The sequence below is a fragment of the Drosophila eugracilis genome, unplaced genomic scaffold, assembly GCF_018153835.1.
Source record: "Drosophila eugracilis isolate 14026-0451.02 unplaced genomic scaffold, ASM1815383v1 contig_2028, whole genome shotgun sequence".
Classification (NCBI taxonomy): domain Eukaryota; kingdom Metazoa; phylum Arthropoda; class Insecta; order Diptera; family Drosophilidae; genus Drosophila; species Drosophila eugracilis.
The window spans coordinates 51,628-60,670 of NW_024572898.1; the positions used below are offsets into that span (position 1 = coordinate 51,628).

The window sequence follows — 9,043 nt, forward strand, 5'->3', positions numbered from 1 at the left end:
TCATTGTATTGTTGTTTTTCGTCTCAAATCTTGAAGCTCACACGCATAGACGAAATTGCAGTAAATTTGCATTGGTATTGCAGTATCACGCGTTTTTCTGCATTATCTTTTCTGCACGTTTTTTCGGCAGTTATTGTATAGTTTTTGACTCGATCGCAACCGCTTGTAACTTGCCCCGCGTTATTGTATAGTTTTTGACTCGATCGCAACCGCTTGTAACTTGCCACGCGTTATTATATAGATTTTGACTCGATCGCAACCGCTTGTAACTTGCCCCGCTTAATAAATAGTTAATAATCGATCGCAACCGCTTGTAACTTGCCCCGCTTATATATATAGTTGTGTACTTGCTCGCAACCGCTTGCAACCTGCCCCGCTTAATATATAGGTATAGTTTTGTACTCGCTCGCAACCGCTCGCAACCTGCCCCGCTTAATATTTTGTAAACCCGCTTATAATTAAGAAATAAACTCGAATCCTAGAAAAAAGAAATACAGTCCACTTAATACGCCAACATCCCTCATCGGGAGCAGCTGATTTAAAGTTTGAGAAAATTCGAATTCCCACATTTTCTGGCAAATACGAAGATTGGAGCCAATTTAGTGATTTGTTCATAAGCTCAGTAAATAATGACGAAAAGCTTTCCAAGTGCCAAAAGTTTCATTATCTGAAATCTTATTTAGATGGGGAAGCACTTTCCTTAATTAAACATGTTGTTGTTACTAATGATAACTACCAAGATGCGTGGGAAAAATTGGAAATTCGTATAACAAGAAAACGCTAATCGCTCGATCATTTGTTCAGAATTTTCTATCGTTGCCAACCGCTAACAATTTGAATATCGTAGAGTTACGTAAGGTAATTGACTTTGCCGACGAATGTATTCGAGGCCTACACGCACTGAACTGTGACAGCCGCGATGTGCGGCTAATTTATATTTTGCTATCCAAACTAGGACCAGAAATCAAACAAGCTTGGGCAAACTGCAGTGTGTCGTCCAAGGAAGACGTCACCATACATGATCTATTCGCTTTTCTTTTTGCGCATTGTGATACTTTGGAGTCTTGTCAAAATATACACGTAATGCAACCCCACCAAGTGGATCAAATCAGACTTCTCGCGACTGCATATATTGTCAAGGACAGCACATTATATACGCATGTACTGCATTCAAAGCCCTGGATGTCGTAAATCGCCGTACCTTTGCCAGGGATACTAAGCTTTGTTTTAATTGCCTAAGTCGATCTCATCAAGTCAAGAATTGTAATTCTTCGAACACTTGCCGTCAGTGCAACGCTAAGCATCACACGCTAGTCCACCCGGAAGAGTCTAGATCGATTCCGTTGGCCTGCGCCCATATGTCTGCGGCTGAGGTTAATATATTTCCTTCGATTGATCCTGATGTTGGTATGAATACTGCTGCTGTCAGCCATCATACTGTGGAGAGGGCCAACAATCAAGCCCACCTGCCAACTATTCTAGCCAATGTAATTGACACATGTGGCAACAAGACCTCATGTAGGATATTGCTCGATACTGGATCAACAATAATCATGGTAGCTGAGTCGTTTATCCAACGGATTGGAATTCCACGCACGCATGCTCGCATCTCAGTTGTTGGATTAGGTGCTAACCCGGCTGGAGTTAGCCGAAGTCGCGCTAGCTTCACTTTGCTTTCAAGGACTGCCTCATGGGAGGTCTCTGGCCTAATTTTGAGTTCTCTGATTTCTTTGATTCCCGATCAGCAGGTCAAATCCACCGCTTCTGTCTGGACCAAAAATCGCAACTTACCGTTAGCTGACCCGACGTTTGGATCACCGGGAAAAATCGACGTTATGTTAGGCGCTGATCAACTGTGGAACATCTATACTGGACATCGCCGAAAGTTTGGTATTGAATACCCCATAGCATTACATACTAATTTTGGTTGGGTCATTACAGGCAGCTATAATGATTGTGGCGAACCATTTACGAAAGCATAAGTACACCACGCTTACGAAGATTTGGATTCCCTAGCTCGCTCTTTCATGGACATGGAACAGGTGCATCCGCAGCCGAACCGCAAGGGGATTCGGCAGCAACCTTCGGCCTTGGCGAGCGCTCTGCATGCCACTGCCAGATTGGCGGCCAGTGTGGATGCCTATACGGCAGCGGCTACAGCCACAGCGGCAACCGGCGATCATATGCGCCAAAATCCGAATCCAGTCAAATCCAGCAACAGCCCCTACCAGTCCCACCAGACCACCCAGCTGCACGCGCACCAACTGGGGAATATCAGAGCGATCAATTTTCTTGGGTCGTCGCGGTACCTCTATCACAGCCAGTTCAATTCAAATTCGCCGCAAACGAGACGCTTCACTGCGCAGCGAGACGGCTCGCCAGCATTCGCGGCTTCAGCGATAGCAGCTTCAGCGGCAGCAGCTTCAGCAGTAGTACCAATAGCGCCACTAGGATCACTCGCACCACTATCCTCCATAGCATCGCCTTCATTGGCGGCCCAGCCGCCGCCCTTTCAGTTGCCTATCTACCAACAGAATCAATCCTACCGCTTTCAGCCGCGCGGACATCACCGCACCGCCAGCAACAGCATGTCGCAGTCCGGCGAGGATCTCCACTCGCCCACGTATCTATCCTAGAGGAAAATTCAGCTGAGTCGGGCCAAGCTCAAGGCTTCCAGTAAGATATCAGCCCTGCTCTCAGGATTTGCCACGGTGGCAATGGTGAATGGTGGAAGTGCAACTGGATCCCGACACAAGTGTACCACCGGGATTGCTGATAGCCTTCGCCATCTGCACCACCCTCCTGGTGGCGGTGCACATGCTGGCCCTGATGATCAGCACCTGCATCCTGCCAAACATCGTGACGGGGTGTAATCTGCACAGTATTTCCCTGGTCCATGAATCTCCGCACGAGCGTCTGCATTGGTATATTGAAACAGCGTGGGCCTTCTCCACGCTACTGGGACTTATACTCTTCCTGCTAGAGATAGCCATCTTGTGTTGGGACGAGTCGTACAACTTCATCCTGGGCAGGATCAGAGGCCCCATTACGAATTTGTGCTTCCTTTGAACTGAACCGTCGTTCAGGGGGGCCGGTATGTTGAAGAATAGATCGGCCATTTATCATTATTGTATTATTGTCAAATCGCACCTAGTTAAATCATCGTATTGTTGTATTGTTGTTCTAATCGTAGCTAGTTAAATGCACATCATTGTTTTGTTTTTCGTCTCAAATCTTGAAGCTCACACGCATAGACAAAATGGCAGTGAATTTGCATTGGTATTGCAGTATCACGCGTTTTTCTGCATTATCTTTTCTGCACGTTTTTTCGGCAGTTATTGTATAGTTTTTGACTCGATCGCAAACGCTTGTATCTTGCCCCACGTTATTGTATAGTTTTTGACTCGATCGCAACCGCTTGTAACTTGCCACGCGTTATTATATAGATTTTGACTCGATCGCAACCGCTTGTAACTTGCCCCGCTTAATAATTAGTTAATAATCGATCGCAACCGCTTGTAACTTGCCCCGCTTATATATATAGTTTTGTACTCTCTCGCAACCGCTTGCAACCTGCCCCGCTTAATATATACGTATAGTTTTGTACTCGCTCGCAACCGCTCGCAACCTGCCCCGCTTAATATTTTGTAAACCCGCTTATAATTAAGAAATAAACTCGAATCCTAAAAAAAAGAAAAATCCTAGAAAAAAGAATTCGCCAACAGGTAGGTTTACACCACTTTTAATAATATCATACATCTTAATTTTTGCAATGTCACTAGGTGTCACATGAGGAATTTTCCAACTTATATTGGTCATTTCTAATTAAATGTTTGTTTCAATCTCTTTTTTTCAAAGAAATCATCTAGGTTTTTGGTTAGCATTAGCACAAGTTCATGTTTACAATTCAACAAAACTTTTGTATAATCTTCAGCAAACCCCAATAAATTTTTTAATGGGACAGAAAAGTTAAAGTAAGCTCCAGTAGAAAAGTCATCACTCCATCCAGAATTTGATAGACTTTGACTTTGAAGGTTATCAAGTAATAAACAAAATTTTTAAGAGTAGTTGTCATACCGACAAATTGAGTTCTATTAATCTCGCATCCATTTATTTCGTACTTGATTTCATCCAAGAAGTAAGCCATACAATTATTTTAAAAAGAAGTTGTAACATTATCAGTTGTAGGACCGACTGTTGTATCTTGTTAATAATTGCTTGAAAGTTGAGGTAACTTTCATGAGGGAGCACATACAAGTCTTGATTTTGGATAGTAATTCGAATTTTATCGTTTGGTTTAAATGTTTGATTATACGACGAATAGGTATGAAACTATTTTTTCGAAATACTCTCATCCGAGTAAACTTTTTCTCGAAAATTCAAAATTTCGTTCATTTTTTTCTTCCTGTATATTTTTAATAATTTTTAACTTTGAAGCCTAGAGACTTTAAAAATAATTTATTTTTTAAAGTAAGTGAACTTCTTTTTTGAGTAGATCCTCTTTCTATAGCTTTACCATTAGTAATGGTTGGTTGAGAGTATGAACCAGGTCTTTTATTATAAATAATCATTCTATCATGCGAATATGCAACCGAATCGAAACGTTTTCACCACGTAAATTTACCAAATCTTCGTTTTGATCAACGATGCGTATGGAGAGTGTGCTTATTTCATCACAGTTGATTGGCAAGTAAATAAGATTATGTGGTGTCACATTCATTTTATAGCCAGGAGGAACATTAATACCGAATTCATGTAACATAAGGTGTATTATCTACATATGAACCACTAATTATGTTACATTCCAAACGAATAGTATTAATTTTTAATATATTGACAGTCTGATCCGATAGATATGTTTTTGTTGGGTGCGGCTCTAAAACTCTTTTATCAAAACCAAAAAGTTGGCCAATTGATCTTTCCTTATTAAAGTAAACCGGCTGCCGAGTACTGGTTATTTCCACTTGAAGAGTATTGTTATTGCTTTTAATTTTAAAAGATTTTTCAATACCATAATCTTTAAGTTTTTATAAATATAATCAGTTATATCATTTAGTTCATGAGATCCAGGAGTTGTGATTACATTAGTTCCAATATGGAAGAGATTGATTTTTCCGTTTATATTTGGGATTGAATTGTACATATTAAAATCAATTAATGCACACTCAAAACGTCCATCCAATTCGATTGGTGGAAAGTAGTTTGTATTCATAACAAAACTATTTCCATTCAAAGACAAGGTCACTGATCTAGACATAATGAAATCTGTTGTTAAACTGTCGAAATGTTTGTTTTTATACCCGTTACTCGTAGAGTAAAAGGAAGCATTTCCGAGATTATTGTAGTTTGAACATAGTACCCGAAATGGTTCATGTTGGGCAAAGTTCGAACTACAATGCTCTAAGGATAGAGGAATATAGTTTCTAGTAATCCTAAAGTAGTTGGTATTTATAACAAAACTATTTCCATTCAAAGACAAGGTCACTGATCTAGACATAATGAAATCTGTTGTTAAATTGTCGAAATGTTTGTTTTTATACCCGTTACTCGTAGAGTAAAAGGAAGCATTTCCGACCCTATAAAGTAGTAAGCATGTCCGTCTGTCTGTCCGTCGGTCCGTATGAACGCTGAGACCTCAAGAACTATAAGAGATAAAAAGAGAGAGATTAATCATGAAGATTCTTGAGGTCCCTACGCAGTGCAAGTTTATAACAGCATCCTGCCACGCCTACTTTAACGCCCACAAATCGCGAAAAACTAAAATCGCTGAAATCTTAAGAAATATTAGAGCTAGAAAGTTAAAACGTAGAATGTATAATCTTTAGATGTCAGCGCATCTTATAGTAGTAATACCATCCAAACCCACCCATACGCCCACAAGGCTCAAAAGACGGTTTTCGCATTTTCTAGAAAAGCTGATATCTCGGCAACTATAAGAGATAGAAAGTTCGGATTAAGCATGTAGGTAAGAGAGAACTATGTCGTGGAGGTTGTTTTTTTTATCGTTTTCATCGTTGATATTTCCAACGATAATTTTTTGGTTTTGACTTTTTTTTTTCGCGCGACTCCCGTTGCTTGACGTGTAACCCACCTCCCGCCCAACCGACCGAGAGGCGCTGCCGTCTGACGTACGGCTCGGAACACGGGGATAGATCCGAGTGGATTAGGAAAGATACGAGGAAAGTTAGTTTTGTGCTAAATGGATTAGTATCGAAACTTTCAAAATGTTAGGAGAAGAGTTAGAAGTAATTTTATAAAGATTATTGTAGTTTGAACATAGTACCCGAAATGGTTCATGTTGGGCAAAGTTCGAACTACAATGCTCTAAGGATAGAGGAATATAGTTTCTAGTAATCCTAAGGAGTACATGGATATTCAGGCGGCCTAGAAGGGCCTGGCTATCAATTTCACTCTTAAGAAGATTATGTATAAAGATTACCCCAAGCATCGTCCTACGATTAGCAAGGGATGGCAAATTGATTAGTAAGAGTCTACTTTGATAAGAGGAAAGGTGTATATTTGCATCCCAGTTGAGACCGCGGAGAGCAAATATTAAAAAATTCTTTGGGATGGATTCAATAAGGCACTGGTGAACCCCATACTGGGGGTCCCAGATACATGATCCATATTCCAGAATCGGACGAACCAAAGAAATAAAAAGTGTTTTGGTAACATAGGGGTCGTTAAATTCCTTTGACCACCTTTTAATGAAACCAAGAACTCCTCTAGCTTTATTAACCATAGAGGAAATATGATCGGAAAACTTAAGTTTTGCATCGAGTAGGATGCCAAGATCTTCAACTGCCTTAATTCTTTCCAGAGCTACACCATTCAAAGTATAAGTGGCAGCTTTAGGTCTTAGGCGACAGAAGGTCATTGCTTTGCACTTAGAGCCATTAAGATTTAATAAGTTTGCAGAGCACCAGTTTTGAAAATTATTAAGGTCAGATTGCCGTTTCACCTGGTAGGAGGCATCAGTATATTGCAGACAGAGTTTGACATCATCTGCATACATAAGTACTAGGGAGTCATTAATAACCAAGGGAAGGTCGTTAATGAATAAGGTAAAAAGTAACGGACCAAGGTGGCTCCCCTGAGGGACCCCGGAGGAAGCATAGACTAAAGCAGACACTGAGTTTTTAAAAAGAACTCGTTGCGTTCTATCTGTGAGGTAACTGCTAAACCAACCCAGGAAATTAGTAGGAAAACCGATAAGATCGAGTTTTTCTAAAAGAATGCCGTGATTCACGGAGTCAAATGCTTTACTGAAGTCAGAGTAAATGACATCCGTCTGAAGTTTATTTTGGAAACCAGTGATCACGAAGGATGTTAGTTCCAAAAGATTGGTAGTGGTAGACCGTTGTTTCATAAAGCCATGCTGACATGGAGATATGACAGATCTACACTGGTGCTGCAAGTGAGGCACAAGAATTTTTTCGAAAAGTTTCGGAATGGCTGATAGTTTAGATATACCTCTGTAATTTTCAGCATCCGATTTTTTCCCCTTCTTGTGAAGGGGAATGATAAGGGACTCTTTCCAGATAGCGGGAAACGTGGACGTTTCCAGGAAAGGTTAAATAATTTTAAAAGGGGTTTGGCCAGGGTTGCAGAGCAGTACCTAAGCACACATCCCGGTACCCCGTCTGGACCTGGCGAAAAGACTGGCTTCACATTCTGAAGATCGGGAAATAGAGTTAGACCGGGGGATATCATAGGCGTAAGTTTGCGCGTTTATTAACAAAGGTGAATAGGTAGTTTGAAAAAACTGTGCGAAAAGATCGGCAAATTCCTGATCCGTGCTTGCAGTAGATTTTCCAAACGATAGCAATGACGGAAAGGTTTTAGATTTACGTTTAGTGTTAACAAAACTATAGAACTGTTTCGGATCCAGAGCAAACTGGTTCTTACATCGAGCTAAATAGTTCTTATAACACTAAGTGTTATGCACGGTAAAGTTAGACCGAGCCACCATATAATGCACATAACAGTCATTGCTCTTAGTTCTTAAGTATTTTTTAAAGAATCTTAATTTGATATTTTTTAGATTTTAATAATAAGGGGGTTTATCCGCCATAGCCGGATACCGCAACGGAACAAAGCGATCAAAAATTAGGTTTAATGTACTATAAAATATATCTAGAGCAGTCGACATATCGGTACATGCGTACAAATCGGACCAGTCAAATTCTGAAATAATAATAATAATAATTGTTTAATGCACAAAGCGTCTTTTGTGCTGCATAAGATATCAGGTTGGGGGGTGCATAAACTAATTGCAATCTAAAAACTCAGGCGAGGAAAAGACAACCGTTTTCCAAGATCTAACATCAGCAACTGCCTTTTATTAGCAGCGGCAAAATAACATAATGTTCTAACAGAGTAATTTACAGAGATTGGTTAATACATGTTAATGAGCTTTGTTTACATTTGTATAGGCAAAGAGAAACAGTATGTAAGACGAAAAATATTGTGAGTTTGACCGAACATCCCGGCCGCCTTGAAAGTATCATCTTTCAACAAGATTGAGAATCCGTGGGTAATACTGCCAGCTTATGCACTGGTCGGCAGCACATGTGGGCCACTCGAACTAGCCCATCCTTTCCTGGAACAACGGTCTCGACGCGCCCGATCTTCCATCGCTGAGGAGGCAGATTGTCGTCGTGGATGATGACCATGGTGTTAGCCCTGATGTTGGCCGATGGTGTTGTCCATTTGGTGCGCGAGCGTAGTTCCTGTAGGTACTCAAGCGACCACCTTCTTCAAAACTGTTGTTTGCTCGCGGTCACGGCGTCGAATCGTTCCACGCTGGACGCATGTGTTGATGACACAGTCCGTTCTGGAAGGGCACGAAGAGATTTCCCCACCAGGAAGTGGCCCGGAGTAAGTGCCCCAAAGTCGTTGGGATCTGGAGACAGCGGAGACAATGGGCGCGAGTTGAGAATCGCTTCGACTTCAGTGGTTATGGTGCAGAGCTCCTCGAAGTGAATCTTGAATTCATCAGTGTTCTGTAGAGTAGACTCTTGGCGCTTTTTACCGCCGCCTC

The 9,043-nt window shown here is 41.2% G+C and overlaps 1 pseudogene; it reads left to right on the top strand.

Moving 5' to 3' along the window:
- Positions 1 to 2,003: 2,003 nt before the first annotated feature.
- Positions 2,004 to 3,138, top strand: LOC108105314 (annotated as a pseudogene).
- The last annotated feature ends 5,905 nt before the right edge of the window (positions 3,139 to 9,043 follow it).